This window comes from Eptesicus fuscus, chromosome 2 (genome assembly GCF_027574615.1).
Source record: "Eptesicus fuscus isolate TK198812 chromosome 2, DD_ASM_mEF_20220401, whole genome shotgun sequence".
In the NCBI taxonomy this organism is placed as follows: domain Eukaryota; kingdom Metazoa; phylum Chordata; class Mammalia; order Chiroptera; family Vespertilionidae; genus Eptesicus; species Eptesicus fuscus.
The window spans coordinates 79,568,783-79,587,130 of NC_072474.1; the positions used below are offsets into that span (position 1 = coordinate 79,568,783).

An 18,348-nucleotide genomic window follows, 5' to 3' on the forward strand; every position below is an offset into this window, starting at 1 on the left:
CCAGTTATGTAATCAATTGGAAAGTCTGAATCTACTTAATGCTAAATCACTTAAACTGTTTAGCTTTCTTTATTTAGCATTCTGGGAAATACTGTCTGCTTGTGGGAGCATAATTAATAGTTGTACTATTTCATCTAGTTAAAAAAGAAAAAGAAAGAGAAAAATCCTCTCCCTTTCTCCTCTGCCTAAAAATCTATTTTTCTATTTGGTCTATTGCACTGAATCTTACTTATACATGTTTTTGTTGTTACTTCTGATCTGAGTTTCATGTTTTATATACAGAGATGCTTACATTCATAACACTGGAATTTCAAACTAAAGGAGAGTGAAAATAGAGAAAGAGCAGTCAAAATCTGACCTGAAAACTTAGTGACATAACCGAATGTGAAATATGCATCTATGATCTATGCCCATTTCTAAGTGACTGAAGGCAGCTTATATGTTAAATGGCACAGGTTACCATTAAATGTTACCATGTGTTGCTCCCTCCTATTAGGCAAAGATTGATAGTATATATCTTTGTTTCCCAGAATTTGTCAGGCTCTTCATAATTATTTATGGCAATAGGTAAGTGCTTGAATGTAGGGCAAAATACAAAGAACAAATAAGAAAACAGAATGATAGACAAAGAAGTAATTTTTGATATTTTAAGCATATAAATCCTAGTATAGTTTTGGCCTTCATATAACAAAGACTTGTGATATAAGTATTTCCATAGATTAAAAAATAAAAAATATAACTCAGTTTAGTAGTACTGATACTGTTATTATTTAACCCAATTATTAAATAACGGGAAAGAAGCAAAAGGAAGGCCAAACAGTTTAGGCATTGCTCTCACATCAATGTTTCTCTCTGTCTCTTCTCCGCCCTTTCACTCCCTCTAAAAATCAATGGAAAAATATCGAATGAGGATTAACAAGCAATCAAAACAAACAAACAAACAAACAAACAAACAAAAAACTTATAAGTGTCTATCACAGTCAACCCATGAACCAAGGGGTCACTAATTCGATTCCCTGTCAGGGCACATGCCCAGGTTGTGAGCTCGATTCCCAGTAGGGGGCATGCAGGAGGCAGAGGATCAATGAATTTCTCTTTCACTGATGATCCCGCTCCCTTCCTCTCTCTCTAAAAAAATCAGTGAAAACATATTTAAAAACAAACCAAAAAACCTACAAGTGTCTAGTCACACTTACACACACAAGCAGACAGTGGAGAACGAAAAGGTCCAGTGACTAGCTTAACTTATAAGTAGTGAGATATTTAGGAATTACCTAGATTTATAGTGCCATTATTAACAAAGTAACCACTTAGTTGGCCAGCTCCCGAGAGTAATGATCCATAAATTAATAAATATATTATGGCTTTAAAACTATGCCGTAGCCATCCTCTCAAAATAAATTTGGCTCACAAGCAAGAATACTTCTGGAATCTTATTTATATTCCTTCCCTTGTTATCTCTTGTCTTCTGCCAATATCGCTGATTCACCACTCACCACAGCAAAGTATATAAACAACCTTGTTGGTTGGTCCATAAAATGAATCAACAAAGATTATAGAACATTGAAGTAATCTGTACTCCCATATTTTATTGTCATATCCAATTAAAACATGGACACATGCATGCATGCATATCTGAATTACTATATGAGTAAGACTCTTTCTGAGAAAGTACACAAATTCTAAATTCTCTTTTCTAAGAGAGGTGAGCTTTTTTAAATACCTTGTGGACACTGTCATTTTTAACAATATTGTCTTTTTTAGCACCTTCCAGTTGTCTTCTCATTCTAGAAACCATAAGAGAAAAAAGCAACAATCTAGTTCCATGAATCTGCTCATCTTCTCAACCTCAACTGAATCCCAAAGCAAAACTATTCTCATCAAAAAATAATTTTGCAAAGATGAAGATACTCTATAAATTTAAAAAATAATATAATAAAGTGAACATATTTGATATACTTAAAGCCCAGAATCAGTCCCTAATGCAATAAATTTACTCCATAACAAATATATTAGATAGTTCCTACAGATCAAGACACAATGAACTTTCACCTGACATATTTCAAGACACTTCTGTACGTTGTCAAAAAGTAGGTAATTATACATCTTCCCACGGCATTGTGATATGTACTCAATGAATAATATTCTCAAGTTGATATTAGTTTTGACACATGATGTTGCCATATTTGAGTGATTTACAGATAATTTAAAAATCAAATTTAATACTTAAATGTATAACTTCTAAGACAGAAAAGATAGAAAGTCAAAATTTGTATTTAAATATAAGAACTTATTGCAAGACTTAAATTTATATCAATATATTGTAATTTTTATGTTTGCTTTTTAATAAAAGCATCCTTGCTAATTAATCAGAAAAATAGTCTCCATTTTCTTCTGTGAAATTATGTAACTACATTTTATATTTAACTTTTCATACATATGGAATGCTCCTATAATGTGTTTGCTGTTGGTGAAGACTCAACAATAAACACATTTGTTTTTTATATTTTTCTCCAACATCATGTATTAAGTAACCTGTCATTCCTCCATTGATTTGTGATGTCACTTTTGTTGTCTATTAAGTCAATACTATATTGCTTAAAAAAACAATTTTATCACCTTCTTAAGTGGTCACATTATTTAGTAATCATGAGATTCATGATCTAACTAGTTTTAATTATATTATTTAATTTAGTTAAAACTACTTCTTAGTGCTTAATAAATGCTAGATATTGTTCAAGGCCCAGTAATTAAACCAGAAACATAGAATCCCAAGTCTCATGCTATCTTATATTTTACAGGGATGAAACATGAAAAATAATATCTAACCTTTGGCATAGAATAAAATAGGACTCTGTGATAAAGAGTGACTAGTTTGCCCTAGTCAGTTTGGCTCAGTGGATAGTGTCGATCTGCAGACTGAAGGGTCCCAGGTTCAATTCTGGTCAAGGGCACATGCCTGGGTTGTGGGCTTGATCCCCAGTAGGAGGTGTGCAGGAGGCAGCCAATCAGAGATTCTCTCTCATCATTAATGTTTCTATCTCGCTCTCCTTCTCCCTTCCTCTCTGAAATCAATAAAAATATATATTTTTAAAAAAAGAGTGACTAGTTTAGTTTTTGTCAGAGAAGGTCTCTACAAAGGTGACAATTAAGCTGAGGATTCCAGAAGAACTACCCATGAAAAAAAAAAAAAAGAAATGAGAGAGAGAACAATGTAGGCAGTGAACATAACTAAAGCAAGACCCTAATGTGAGAAGGTTAAAAACAGAAGGAAAACAAGTATGCTAGATCTTAATGGATGAGTGGGAAGTGGATTGACAAGCAGTGGTGTTCTGATAAATGTTTAACGATCTTTCTAGAAATACACATGTATGTATATAGAAAAATACATTAAGTTTATTATATACTTTGCTGATATAAAAGATGTTTAGCATCGCATTTGCAAATAATAATAAAATAGACAATAACCTATGGCAGTGGTCGGCAAATTCATTACTCAACAGAGCCAAATATCAACAGTACAACGATTGAAATTTCTTTTGAGAGCCAAATTTTTTAAACTTAAACTATATAGGTAGATACATTGTTATTAACTTAATTAGGGTACTCCTAAGCTGACCTTTGCTAAAAACTCAAGGGGCCAAAGAGCTGCATGTGGCTCGTGAGCCGCAGTTTGCCGACCACTGACCTATGGCGTAAAGTCTGTATGACCAATTACTCTCACAGAATGCTGTTACTAACATTTGCTGAACTGATGTATCTATAGACAAACTAGGGTTATAACTGATGAGTGAGTATAGTTACAGAGTAAATGTTGATTGATTTCTGTTTGCTTTAATGAATAAGATTAAAATGAAACAACAAAGACATATGTTGGAATTTTACTCATTTATCAGCGATGTAACTTTGCTATATTGCACAATAGTTTCCAAATACTGAAATATACACTCAACTTTTTTGTGCTTTTCACAATGTAACAGATACACACAACACACTGTTAAGTTTACTTTGCATTAATAAAAATTTCTCCAACACTCTCTTATGTCTACACAAACAACAAAACACTAAGTAAACACTGATTTGTGGTGTTTGCCAACTTCTATGGTGTAAATACTCCCTTCAGGGTTGATTTCAAGCTGTCAACATGACTTCACTGTACATGAAGGGGAAAGGGATGTGCAAAAAGTAAAACATTATGTAGTACTAGGGGCCCAGTGCACGAATTTGTGTACCTTGAAAGGAACTGTGGGTCCAAAGGCTGCGGTGGGCACAGGGGTGGGTCTCAGCCTATCCTCTAAGCCACCACCTGGCCCCTTCCGCCATGGCCCCGTTCCCACCACCACTGCTCCCATGAGCTGACGGCGCAGGACCCACTTGCACCCACTGACGGCATGAAGCGATTGGGACTGGCACCAGCAGCGGGTGCAAGTGACGGCTGCTGCCCCGATAGCCCCTCAGGAGCAGGGGGAGGTGGAGAAGCCCCTCAGGGGCGAGTGGGGCTGGCAGCCGCTGCTTGCACCTGCTGACGGCACTGAGCAATCAGGGCCGGCACCAGGCGCCAGCAGTGGGTGCGAGCAGCGGCTCTGGCGCTGACAGTGGGTGCAAGTGGGGCTGGTGCCGGCAGCAGGTGCGAAGGCCAGGTGGGACTGCACAGCGCTGGAGCAAAGAATTTTCAGTAACCACCAGAGGCTCGCCCCGATGACAGCGACTGGCGCCCCACCTTGGTCTGGCACCCTCGCTCACCTGCTCCATCATCCTGCCACGGCCGACGCCTGCCATATTCCGTGTTCTGCCACCTGCTGCTGATTCCTGCCATGTTCCGCACACGCCCCCTGGTGGTCAGCGACGTCATAGTGACTGGTTGTCTGCTTATTCGGCTGTTTCATTGTTCACTCTATTTGCATATTATGGTTTTATATATATAGATTTCCACCACGTACAATATATATATAAAAAAATAAACCAAGACCATAGAGAGTAGTAAAATGCAATAAAATAATTAGGAATTATTAACTCAGCATTTATTCCATTTGCGTATAATGCAATTTACTTAATTGTAAGGTTACATAATATTTTTAATAATTGGTTTTTAATATCAGTTTGAACAATTCCTGAAAATTCATCAATTGGTTCTCACAGGTCAATGCAAGCTGACTCCAGCACACTGGCTCAATACACACACACACAGTGATATAAATAAGGCGGCAGATGTAAAGAGGGCCATAGCTGGCAATGGCTTTGTGAACCAATTCAGGAGTTTTTATTTAGTTGAAGGAATAGAGAAAATCCATTGGAGGGTTGAAATCAGAAGAAAGGTATGACTCACTTTGTATTTTAACATGTCCCCTCTCAGTACTCTGGAGAATTGACCTAAGAAGGTAAGAACAGATGCAGGGACACCAGGTAGAAGCTACTGTGAAAGTCCAGGTGAAAGATAATGAGGGCTTAGGAAAGAATGTACTTGCTGTAATGATGTTTAGGAGGTAGAGACAAGACCTATTGATGGATAGAGAGCACAGCCTTTAGAACAGACTACAAAGGCCCACCTATCTTTTATATTCCCTCATAGGTCATAAATAAGTTTCTTGAAAGCTCAATAACTAACGATCATTGCGGGGAGAGGCATAAGAACTACATGAGCTATGCAGAGCAAGGGAAGCAAGTCTGAGAACTAGCTAGAGGGGTGGGAGTGGGGAGTGGAATACAAAGACTGGGTGAAAAATGCATAGACTATGCAGCAGAAAGTAAGGGGAAAGATGGCTGCTTCTGTCTTGAGAACTGTCTTTCTCAAATTACCTAGAGTCAATGTCTAAGAAGAGAGTTTCCTCTCTCCTCTCTGCGTAGGAACGCCTAGAACTGCCTGGAAATCCTGGAGTAGAAAAGTGAGACATGGAGGGGAGGCACTGCCCACCACTGACTGCCTAACGAGTTTATGTCAGTTCTACCTTTGGGTGCATCCTAAGCTGAACCCATCTTCCTACCTTTTCATACCAAGCAGAACATCCCTACCTTCAGACTTATTAGTGTTGTCCTTACAAGAAGGGGAACTCATGTAGCCTCCACGTTTCAGGATAACATGGAAAAGTACCGGGGATAGCTCAATTTATAACTTTTAACGAGGGTGTGTAAGATGCAGGTTTCCATTTACACTTCTGTTCTAGACCCCATAAACATGAAGAGCAATGTGGGAGAGAGATGGAAAGGAAAAATTAAAATCCAAGACGATTTCTAGATTTTTCAATGGATATTAGTATGGTTTCCTTGGTCAGTTTCACATAAATCAATCTAAATTCAATAAATTTCCAGTCAAAATTCAGCCATAAGTTTTGGTAGGAATTTGACAATCTGGTTTAAAAATTTTTAAACTAATTTTGAAAAAGAGTTAAAAAAAAAAAAAGAAACTTGTTCCTCTAGGTATTAAGCAATATTGCAAATCCACTCTGGCATACTGGATTAGATATAGGCTAATGAACCAGTGAAACAGAATAAAGAAGCTATGTTTGTCATAGAGATGTTAACATCACAAGCCACTAGCTAGAGCTTGCACTAGGTGATATAATGTGCATTTTAAATAATGACTCAATACATCTAAAAATGTTGTTTGTCTAATTCATGCTATATAAAAACTTCAGGTTAATCTACTTGCATTTGACTTGTAATTCTAAATGCAAAAGGTAAAATATTAATGACTGGGTGAGGAATGGTTTCTAACACATCTGCAAGTCATAAAACAAAAGGGAGAAAGTGGAATATTCTTTCTCAATGAAAGATCTCTGCCCAAAGTTTTCTAGAGGGTAACAGACAGGAAGAAGATATTTCCACAATTGTAAATGGCAAAGGATTAATACAAAGAGTTCATACAACCTAGCGGGGAAAAACAACCTAAGAGAAAAATAGGTAGAGAGTCCATTTACAGAAGCTATCCAAAAAGCTAATTAGTATTGGAAGAGGGTGTTCAAGCTCACTAGTAGTCAGAGAAATGCTCCTTAAAACAATGAGATACCAGTTAGTATCTCTCAGGCAGACAAAATCAGAAAGCTGGCTTTTACCATCTGGCTTTGGGGAAGCTAAGAATAAAGAGAGGCTCTCCTCACCTGTTTCTTCAAGTGAAAACTGTTGCAGCCATTCTGAAAAGCAATTTGTCAATGTTTAGTGAAGTTACTTATGCGTGCCATCTGCTCCAAAATATATTCCCAAGGAAAGTCTCAAACTGATCCACAAAGAGGCGTCTTGGACAATGTCTGGCACATTGTCTTTGACCATAAAGAATCTGAATGCTCTGGATGGTTTGGCTCAGTGATTAGAGCTTCAGCTCGAGGACAGAAGGGTCTCATGTTTGATTCCCGGTGAAGGACACGCACTCGGTTGCAAGTTTGATCCCTGGTCCCAGTCGGGGTGATGCAGGAGGCAAACAGTTGATATGTCTCACTCACATCGATGTCTCTCTCTCTCTCTCTCTTTCTCTATCTCTCCTCTAGCCTCTTGCCTCTCTCCTCTCTCCTCTCTCCTCTCTCTCCCAATGCAAAAAATATCCTAGGATGAGGATTTAAAATAAAGAATTTGAAGCATCCTAAGTATACATCACTGGATAAATGAGGAATGAAACATACATGTGATGGGCTAAGATGAGCAGATGGAGTCACTAGAATACTAGAATGGTAAAATGTAGTATATGCATATAATGAAATACAATGAAGCTATGAATTACTCAAATAATAGAATATGACGTTTAGTCATGTGCTGCTTAACACATTTCTGAGAAATGTGTGTTAGTAGTTCTCCTGCTTGTGGGAACATCAGAGCCTATACAAACCTAGATGTGTACTACATGTACCTAGTACACACCTAGGCTAAATGGTGTAACACCATGCTATGTGTGGTCCGTCACTGACTGAAATGCCATTATGAAGCATGTGACTGTAGTCAGCATCACATGACTGCAGTTAGAATTACTGAGCAAACATTATAAAGATATGAATAGAGCTCAATAACAGCACTAAGTAAAAATCAATAAACAGATAAGATGAATAGCACAATACAATCTATGTATTTATGTATATATATATAAAAAACAAAACATTTTCTACTTTTTAACGATACAGGTTTATTTAAGTAAACTTTGAAATTATGACTGAAATAATATACCTTAGATACATTAGCATGTGGAAGGAGTATGAAAAAGGAGGATATTAGTTTTCTAACACTGCAGTAACAAATTACCAGAAACTAAGGTTTTCAAGAAGACAAATATTACCTTACAGTTCTTTAGCTCAAAATGAAGGAGTCAGTAGGGCTGTGGTTCTTTCTGGAGACTCTGTATGAGAATTCTAGCCTCCAGAGACCCTGTTCCTTCGTCTTCAAAGCCAACAAATGTTGCATCTCTTTGCGCTTTTCTTCCATCGCCCTGTGACTACCCCTTTTGTCCCCCACCTTCCACTTTTAAGGCTCCTTAGGATTACCTTGGGCCTACCTGGCAAGGTCCTTAACTTAAATGCAACTGCAAAGTCCCCTTTGGCATATAAAGTAACATATTCATAGGTTCCAGGGATTAGAATATGGATATCATTGGGGGGAGGGCCATTATTCTGCCTACCACAGAGAAAAATAAAAATTAAAAAAATTAAAAGAAAGATTGAACAAATTGGGAAGAGTGATAATATGAGAAATGAAGTAAACTAAATTATGTGTGCCTTAGATCCTAAAATAGAAGAAACAGGAAAAAGCAGGTGTATGGGATCAGGGTGTCTACTGAGAAGTCAATTAAGATAACGATAGAAGAAACAAACACTAGATTTGGCAAAATGGAAATATTTTTTAGTTAATAAAAACAGTCTTAGTGTAGTTGTAGCAAAGAGTGCAGGATTAAAGTTGATTGAAGAGAGAACAAGAGGTGAGGAAATGGAGAGAAAGCATAATGCCACTTCTATAATATATATTTGTATTATGCAAATAATCTCTTAATATACAACAATGAAATGCCACAAAATAGAGAGCACATAAAGTAAATTATTCTAAGAGGATATCATACGACTGTAACTACTGTAAAACACTTTCGAACACTTTTATTGTGATGTATTCACAATAAAGAAACTGTAAAACCTGATTGGCAATGGAACTGAGCTCCATAAGTGTGGTCAGCACATTGACTACGGTGAAGTTACTTGAAACTTCTGGGTGAGTTTCCTCATTAGTAAATAATTGGATGGTAGATGTGATCTCAAATGTTCCTTCTAGCTTAAACGTTTCATGAGAATATCCAGATTCAAAGCACGTTCTTAATTTCATAGAGTCACCTTTATTTACTCTATATAATTCACTTAAAATTCTATATAATTCACTTAAATAAAAAATTATGAGAAGAAAGCAAACTCTCTTGGACTACTTCTGGTCATTAGGCTTTTATATAATTTGGATGAATTTGCCAGAACCTCACAGCACAGTCTCACCAATAGTTCACAGACACGAACAGACTAAAACAATCCAAAGTGGTTTCAGAAACTCAACCAGCTCAGCTACTGAAATACTGCTGTACATATGTCTAAGGCTCAATACATCCATTTGCCTGGTTGGTTAGCCTTCTCTACAGATTGTTTAAAAGGAAGGCCACACTTACAGGCACAAAGGAACCTGGGTCATCACCTACTGTGGTTCTTTGGGCAGAGAGCTCCCTCTGGAAATGCTCAGAGGGACTGCTCCCCAGGTAGGAAGCTGAACAGGGCTCACACTCCTTCCAGCTTTCTTGCGAGCAGTCTTCTCTCCAATGACAGCTTCCTGTCAAGATGACTTTGGAGTTTAGCTATGAGATGGGAGCAAAAGAACCTTACTGAAGAATATGAGTACTTCATTCCCAATCCTTTATTTATATTTCCTTAGACCCATCAGCCCGGAAGGACAAGAAACACAGCCGATGGGCATGAGATGAGGAGAAGGACCCTCACAATGTGTGGCTGAAAGAGTAAACTACATGTGACCTACCCAGCTGTCGGGGAAAAACTAAAAACTCTACCAGAAAAATAGCATCTGCTCTACCCCGGCCCTCACTAACAGCCAGCTGTTTCCAGTTATTCTCACCTGCTGGCCAGGTGCTCTCAGGATGAACTCTCACCGGGGGTGAAGCAAATAAAGAGCGCCCCAATGAGCAGACAAGCTGCTGTGGTGCTTTTCTCTTTGCCGCGGGGGCCATGACCTCCTTCTGCCCATCTTGCCCCGGCCCTTTTATTCCCTAGGACTCTCAGGGCTGCTGGCAGTTTCTGTGAACTTTGGAGCTGCCTCTTCTCTCACTCTGCCCGTGATAACCGTGTTCTCCTGGGTTCTGCTTCCAGGCCTCTGGGTCATTACCTCCCCATCCAGTCCAGCTGATCCTAATTACGAGGGGAATAAAGGTGTGTGGCTATTTTGTTTTCCTTTTTGAGAATATACCTTATACCAAATGTAACCTTTGATAAAATTCTAGTCATAAAATGCTGTATAGTTCACCTTCTTCTCTACACCCAAGGATGCCCCTTTCTGTCACTAATCATTTGTAGATATCAGTGATAGACTTCCAGTGTGCACAGAACAAATATTTTTCAAATATCCTTTAAAATATTAACCTAGGCGTTAAATTCAGGTTTATCTTCAATGAATTCAATGGGACAATTGTGCTGTTTACTCAAATATCCTCCCTCAAGATTTTGCTATATTTCATCCAGCTTTAGGAATGTGTTTAATAATTCTAATGTCTAACCTATATGGGAATCTGAGAGGAAAGTCCATTGTATTTCACTCAGTATGACTGTTTTAAAATACGGTATGGTGGTACTGACTTCAGACTTTGGGGCAGATTGCCTGGGTTCAAATCCTAATTCCACAATGACTTTGGACAAGTCATTTAGCTTTGTTGCGCCTCGCGTTCCTCCTGGAACAATAATGCTGCCGACCGCATAGGTTGGTTATGTAGATAAGTTAATATATATAAAGTGCTTTAAAAAAGTATACCTGGTACATAGTACATTTTAAATTAGTAAGCTATTGCTATTGCTGTAGTTGTTGTTCATCTGTAACTACTTTTTGCTAAAAGTATCAATGATGGTTTCAATTCATCATTATGAAGTTATTTTTTAAAGAGAACCTTACTGGACATTTGAATACAACGCCATACTTTAGAAACCTTACTCTTAGAAAACTCATGAACAGCGACATAAAACACACACACACGAAACAGATAACCTAACATGTGATATAAGAAATGGCAAACTAATCATAATGTTGGTAAAGAAGCTAAGGTCACGGAGGCTAGTAATAGTGGCTCTAGTGAGGCGAGTTAAAATGAACGTGACAGGGAAGTACAAATGCGCCAAGAGAGTAAGAGAAATAATTACAATTCCAAGAATTGTAGTTTCCCAAGAACCTGACCTATCACCCAGCTCTAACCTAATCCCATCGTTTTCACAAACAGAACTCAGAAGCACACAGGGCAGAGGTCCTGTCCTGGATCACATGGCTGGGAAGAAAATGAGTCAGAAGTAGATGCCAGAACGCCTTGTCCTATACGCAGAGATTCCATTCACCACATCAGGATGACTTCACATGCTTGAAATCTTAGATTGAAACTGCCAAGACCGCATGTTGAAAGCTTCATCATATAAAGCATTGCACTGACAAGACTTCCCAAAGACTACAAGATTTAATTCCGAGACCTAATTGGCCAGAAAAGCCCTTATCGATAACACATTCTATCAACCTTCTTGTCGATTTGCTCATTCTTTGTTTTATGACACATAGCTTTTTCCTAATTAAGCCTCCTTTCAGAATACAGAGGTGAGGAACTACACCCTGAGAAAGCAGATCCCTTTTTCCTGAGAGCCCCATGTTCTTAAGGAACTGAGGCAAAGAAGCTGAACATAATCCAGTCCTCCTTCTCCAGCTGAGCTTTCATTTCATACTTCACTACAGTTGCTCTAATCCCCACTTTCTCCTTGGGCTGCAGTGTATGCCAAACACACAGCATGTTGAAAATCCCTGCTGAGCCGCTGAGATGCTACACAGTGCATGACAGAGTTTGGCAAGCATGTGTACTAAGAGCGTTTTTTTGAAACATCTAAATAAAATCGAGTCTGTGTTACCATCAGTTTTACTCTGTTGTTGAGGCCACTAAATCTTCTTGCTACTCCCAGGAGTGCCCCATCACATCCTAACTGGGATTTGACCAAACAGCTGGATTTATAATGAGACATTAAACATGCACTGAGTTCCTTACACACAGGCGTGCGCGCACACACACAAACACACACACGCGCGCACGCAAATAGCATCCTGCAGAAAGGAGACTTACACATGAGTGCTTGACGAGCCATTTCTCATGCTGACCCGGGGTCAATGATGTCAGAGAAACTATTTCTGAAAAGAGCTCAGAGTGGGAGTGAACAATCAGGCACAACAATAACGAGTAGCTCTTGAAGGTCACAGCTGTTGAGCAGCTAATTGTAACTTGAAAAGCAGAGTCTCAAGTTATTAATGATCTTGCTGATAAACTTTTTTCTCACTCCAAGTCATACAAGCTTTCATTCTAACTTCAGAGATACCAAGAGCTGCTCTGGCCATAAACCCAAGACTTCTCCTGTCTCTATGCAGCCAAGCATGTCTGACTGCCTCCCTTCTCCACACACTCAGTGTAAACTGGTGACCTTCACATAAATCAAGGTACACCTTCTACCTCCAAGATCTCCCCTCAGGGAAAAGATCATCAACTCAGCCAAATACTTTGTTTTAGCTTGTTAACTATAAAACAGACTGAAAGAAATGAAATCAGTAATATACTCAGAGAATCAAATGATCCTTTCCTTACTTCACATGCATGTGGTAGAAAACATATCGCCTTCATTTAAAACACAGGCACTATATTACATACTTTAAAGTTAAGTTATGGGAGGTGACAATAATACTTCCACAGTATAACAAAAATATACAGGAGCATAAAAAGAACTGCCTGTTTTGCTCAAAAATAAAGGGCAAAATCGTGCAGACATAAAGAAATATTAGGCGTACCATTAGAAAAGTAGAGAGTGCATCGCACATGGGGATTTTACTCCAACAAGCATCCCAAATGATGATTTAAATCAGGGTGCTCTCCTCTGGGCTTCATTTTATATTTTATCCATTGATTTATAATTTCCTCCCAAGTAGGAGTGAAATCTTCAGATTTCTATTCTTTATCTAAACAGAGCCATTTATTTACACACAGTGGGTTCATAATAAAAGTTTGCTGAATGAAGGAAATGAAATGCTTTAATTAGGATGTCTTTCCAAGTGGAGGGCTGTTCACTGCTCTCACCACTGCAAGCCACTAAGGCTCTTGAATGAACCCCTGAGGCTGCCACAGAATGATGCAAACACTCACCTCTCTCCTGTCCTCCTCCCCTCAACATCCCCAAGGGAATTAGTGAGCAGCTTCCAAAAGGCCCAGAAGCAAACAAGTCAATGGCTGCTGTTAATGCAGTTAGACTAGGGGAAAACTTGTCTCCTGCAGGGCAGAGGTGAGAGCAAAGCACATGCTCATTTTAGAGATTCAGGTCTGTGAAAGAACATGTGTGCAAACATGCACACTTCCCCTAGCCACATTTGCTCAGTGGTTAGAGCACCAGCCTGCAGACTGAAGGGTCTCAGGGTAGATTCCCAGTGAAGGGCACATACCTCAGTTGCAGGCTCAATTCCTGGCCCTCATTGTGGTGCCAGCAGGAGACAACCAATCGATGTGTCTCTTTCACATCGATGTTTCTCTCTCTATCTCTCCCCTTCCCATCTCTCTAAAAAAAAAAAAAAAAAAAAATCAATGGAAAAAATATCCTCAGTTGAGGATTAACAAACAACAAAAAAACCACCAACAAAAATAAGTGCACTCATTTTCTTTTCTATTTCCTTAACCTTTTGCACTCGGATGTCGAGTGTGACGGTTATGGAATGTATCAATAATGTGAAATATAAAAAAATCCAAATAAATAAGTTTGTATGAAAAGAAACTCCAGTTTTTTTATTCTACTGCCGCGCTTTGTAAAATCTGGGGCATTTAAAAAATTAAATCCCGGGTAGAATAAAGGAATCGAGAAAAAAAGCAAGCGAGTGCAAAGGGTTAATAGTCTCATCATGATATGCCATACAAGCATGGCAAGACTTATTCAGCTTCTTCCTACTTTCATAGATGGTAGTCTACAGATCATAAATACTTTGCTGTTTGCCTTATAATTAACATACAATTAAAGAAATATTTATTGAGTAAGTACCATAAGCCATAATGTTAAGAATCTTGGCAAATACAGTTCCTAATCTCAAGAATTTTATAACCAAGTGAGGAAGAAAAGACACATATATACACAGCTATAACACGATAGTGTGATAAGTTCCCTAATGCATTTAAGCGCCAAGTGTTGCCATCTACTATACTATTCCTAGAAACTGCCAATAATACACAGATCAATACAGTTTCATGGCTCATCTCTTCATAAACCTACAAAAATGAGGATGTTTCCATGAAGCCAAGTTATTTAATCCCCTATCAAATCTCTTGATATTTTTTAAATTATTGTGGTACCAAGCAAGCTGGCAGTACCATCCCCCCACCTCAGCCCCCCCCCCTCACCCCAGTAGTATTGGATCATCTAGGCAGGGCGCAGGGAGACCTGAATAATGAATAAATGTATTAATCACATCCCTTTCAAACTGGATCACATCATAAGTGCCAAATTCCAAAAGACAAAATCTGACTTCCCACAGTCTGTTCACCAAACTCAACACCCAGCCATGGAATTTTCTAGCCATAAAAACACACACACACTCTGAAATGAGCAATGTTGCTCAAAAAACAATTCAGACACCCATATATTCCAGAAGATTTTGTTGTTGTTGAGGGGGGAGCACACCCCGTTATTCTCTTGTAAAATTTTTGGTGATCAATCTTGAAAGACCTAAGGAACAACTGACCAGCAAAATAGAAACGCTACCCAGATTTTTTTCCCTTCCCTCCACATCCACACTAACCCTTCTAGAACAATTCACACACTGATGCATTTTTTTTCTCTACAGATGATAACCAAATCTGTTGCTAGAGATCTGATTTGCTTTAATTCCCACTTTTCTCAAAATCCCTACAGAACTGGCTCAGGAACACCTGGAAATATATCATCTTGAAAACTAAAATCATTACCTCCTCAGATACCAGTATTCCTTGCCAACTATTTAATTCAATGTACAGATAAGGAATATATGCATAGGTTGAACACACAGCTGTAAAATATTTTTAAAACCACATATAATGATTTCAAAGCCTTTTATTTAATATACTCCATTTAAAAAGAAATTAATAAAAATGCTTTTAGTTTTTCAACTTTAAAGTCGACAGTCACAATGTCTCAGATATGTCGCCCCAAGTATAAATTAAAACTGTAATTTCACACATTTCAAAGCAGTTAATGCATACATTTATATCCAACTTCTATTTAGATCTATTTTTAATGGGAAAATGCACTTGTCTTCAGGGTAGTAATCATGTGAATAGACTTAAGAAAGTAAAAGGCTTTAAATATTTTTCATAAATGTCAAAGAATCTTAGATTTGACAAGGGCTTTACAAATAACAGCCAATCCACTCATGTTATAGATGGGATATAATATAATTTACCTCAATTTACATAGTTCTACAAGTAGCAGATGGTAGATTAATGCTCAGGTGACTATATACATTATCAACCAAATCAGGACACTTTTGAGAATGAAAGAAAATACTCTTAGGGATGACTGCAGGACAACAGGTGTACACCAGGTCTCTCTGGGGAAACCAGGACATATGGTTAGCCTAACGATAACACATGCAATGCGTATTTGCTGTTTTAACTGAGAATCTTCAATCTGCCACAGAGACAAGACACAAATAGGATAGATAAACTCTGTGTGTTCAATATACATAATGTATTGGCAAGTAACCCAGGAGACATAGGCAGAATTCATAAGATGTATTAACACTTTGTACTCGCTTGCTTTTTTCTCGATTCCTTTATTCTACTAGGGATTTAATTTTTTAAATACCCCAGATTTTACAAAGTGCGGCAGTAGAATAAAAAACTGGAGTTTCTTTTCATACAAACTTATTTATTTAATGTAAGAAAAGCCCAAATAAAGGAGGAGGGATGGAGGGAGGGAAGGGATGGGCTACCGATGCTAACCGTGTTGAGTCACACTCAACATCCGAGTGCAAAAGGTTAAGAATAGAGAGTAAGTTAGTAACCCACAGACATATGATAGAAATAATGGAATGTAGATCTGTTGAATATCAATAACAAAAATGGAACAAATTAGAAGGTTATTTAGAAATGGATATAATGACCATAAACCTTAAATATTCATAAAGCTCCTAGATTGACAGCTATTCATCCCTCCATAAGTGAAATCCAGTATGGCTCCTTTCTGATCCCATATGTTCTCTGCTTGAGAAACACAGACAGAAGCCATAGCAGCTCAGCATGTTAAACAGTGAGCTACAGCTATGGAGAGGTGTATGAGTGTCTGCATCTCTCCAACAAAGTAAGCCTATTTTACTATTGAGTTTCCTTGCTAACAACATCAGCAGAATTAATTTGATGAGACAGAAATGAATCAGGAGATATTGCATAAAACAGAGTTAACAAAGTGTGATCCTTCCAGCCATCCCATGGACCCTACCCTAACCTTGTACACCTATCCAAGAGCATTTTCTTTCCTTTTTTTCTTTTAAATAAACCATATGTTTACTGATTTTAGAGAGGAAGGGATAGGGAGAGAGAGACAGAAACATCAATGATGAGAGAGAATCATTGATTGGCTGCCTCCTGCACACCCCCTATTGGGCATCAAGCCCACAACCTAGGCATGTGCACTTGACTGGAATCAAACCCGGGACCTTTCAGTCCGCAGGCTGATGCTCTATCCACTTAGCAAAATCAGCTAGAGCCAAGAGCATTTTCTTAAAGCTCACTACAGAATAAATAAACCACAAGTTTCCAGAATCTTAGCATCTTGGTCTGGGGCTTTTTAGTTCCATGACTTCTGTTACAGCTTGCCTGGTCATTTATGTAGAGGTTATTATTGTGTTAATAAAAATCACCACACAACAGCACATATCTTCAAAATCCCGTTAATTAATATGCTCATTGAACAAATATGAGTACCTTCCATATAGCATGCTCAATTCTAGGCACTTGGAATTTAAAGATGAAAAAACACAGCCTTTGTTTTTAAACAGAGTCCTAGATGAGGAAACAGACAAGGTATAATAGTGTTCCCCTAACTCAACCTCCAGGGATCAAGGAAGGTTTCCTAGAGGAAGTGACACCAGAGAATATAGAAAAGGAGAAAACAGAACAGAAAAAAAAAAAAACACAACAACTTATTAACACTTATTGCCAACTGCATGCTACAGTATTTTCTAGTTAACTGATGTGGATTAACTCATTTAAGACAACCCTGTGAGTTATTATTGCTATCAGTCCTATCTGAAAAAACAAGAGACCATGTTCATGGATTGGTAGAATCAACATCAACAAAATGTCCATACTACTCAAAACAATCTACAGATTCAATGCAATTCCCATTAAAATACCAACAGCAAGCTCAAAATGGTTTGGCTCAGTGGATAGAGCGTTGGCCTGTGGACTAAAGGGTCACAGGTTCGATTCCGGTCAAGGGCATGTACGTTGGTTGCGGGCATATCCCCATTGGGGGGTGTGTAGGAGGCAGCTGATAGATGTTTCTCTCTCATCGATGTTTCTAACTCTCTATCCCTCTCCCTTCCTCTCTTTAAAAAAATCAATAAAATGTATAAAAAAATACCAATGGCATATTTCAAAGATCTAGAACAAACTCTCCAAAAATTCATCTGGAATAAAAAAAGAACCCGAATAGCCACAGCAATCCTGAGAAAGAAGAACCAAGTTGGAGGGATCACAATACCAGATATCAAGCTATATTACAAAGCCACAGTACTCAAAACTGCCTGGTACTGGCACAAGAATAGACATATAGACAAATGGAACAGAACAGAGAACCCAGAGATAGACCCAAGCCCTTATGCTCAATTAATATTTGACAAAGGAGGCAAAAGCATACAATGGAGTCAATACAGTCTTTTCAATATATGGTGCTGGGAAATTTGGTCAGATACATGCAAAAAGATGAAACTAGACCACCAACTTACACTATACACAAAAACAAACTCAAAATGAATAAAGGACTTAAATGTAAGATGGGAAACCATAAAAATCCTACAAGACTCCATAGGCAGCAAAATAGCAGACATATGTCATAGCAATCTCTTTACAGGCACAGCTCCTAGGGCAATGGAGAC

General features: G+C 38.2%; 1 protein-coding gene and 1 long non-coding RNA gene across 4 annotated transcripts in view; one reads left to right on the plus strand and one right to left on the minus strand.

Annotated features, from left to right (window-relative positions):
- The window catches only part of LOC114231065 (uncharacterized), a 45,011-nt gene extending 32,908 nt beyond the window's left edge, over positions 1-12,103 (plus strand). Inside the window, exons 2-3 of the long non-coding RNA XR_003617047.2 lie at positions 9,874-10,382; positions 11,438-12,103. This is a non-coding gene — a long non-coding RNA (uncharacterized LOC114231065). The remainder of the gene's footprint in view (positions 1-9,873; positions 10,383-11,437) is intronic.
- Positions 1-18,348, minus strand: part of ADGRL3 (adhesion G protein-coupled receptor L3) — a 492,939-nt gene that overhangs the window by 434,464 nt on the left and 40,127 nt on the right. The window lies entirely within an intron of this gene.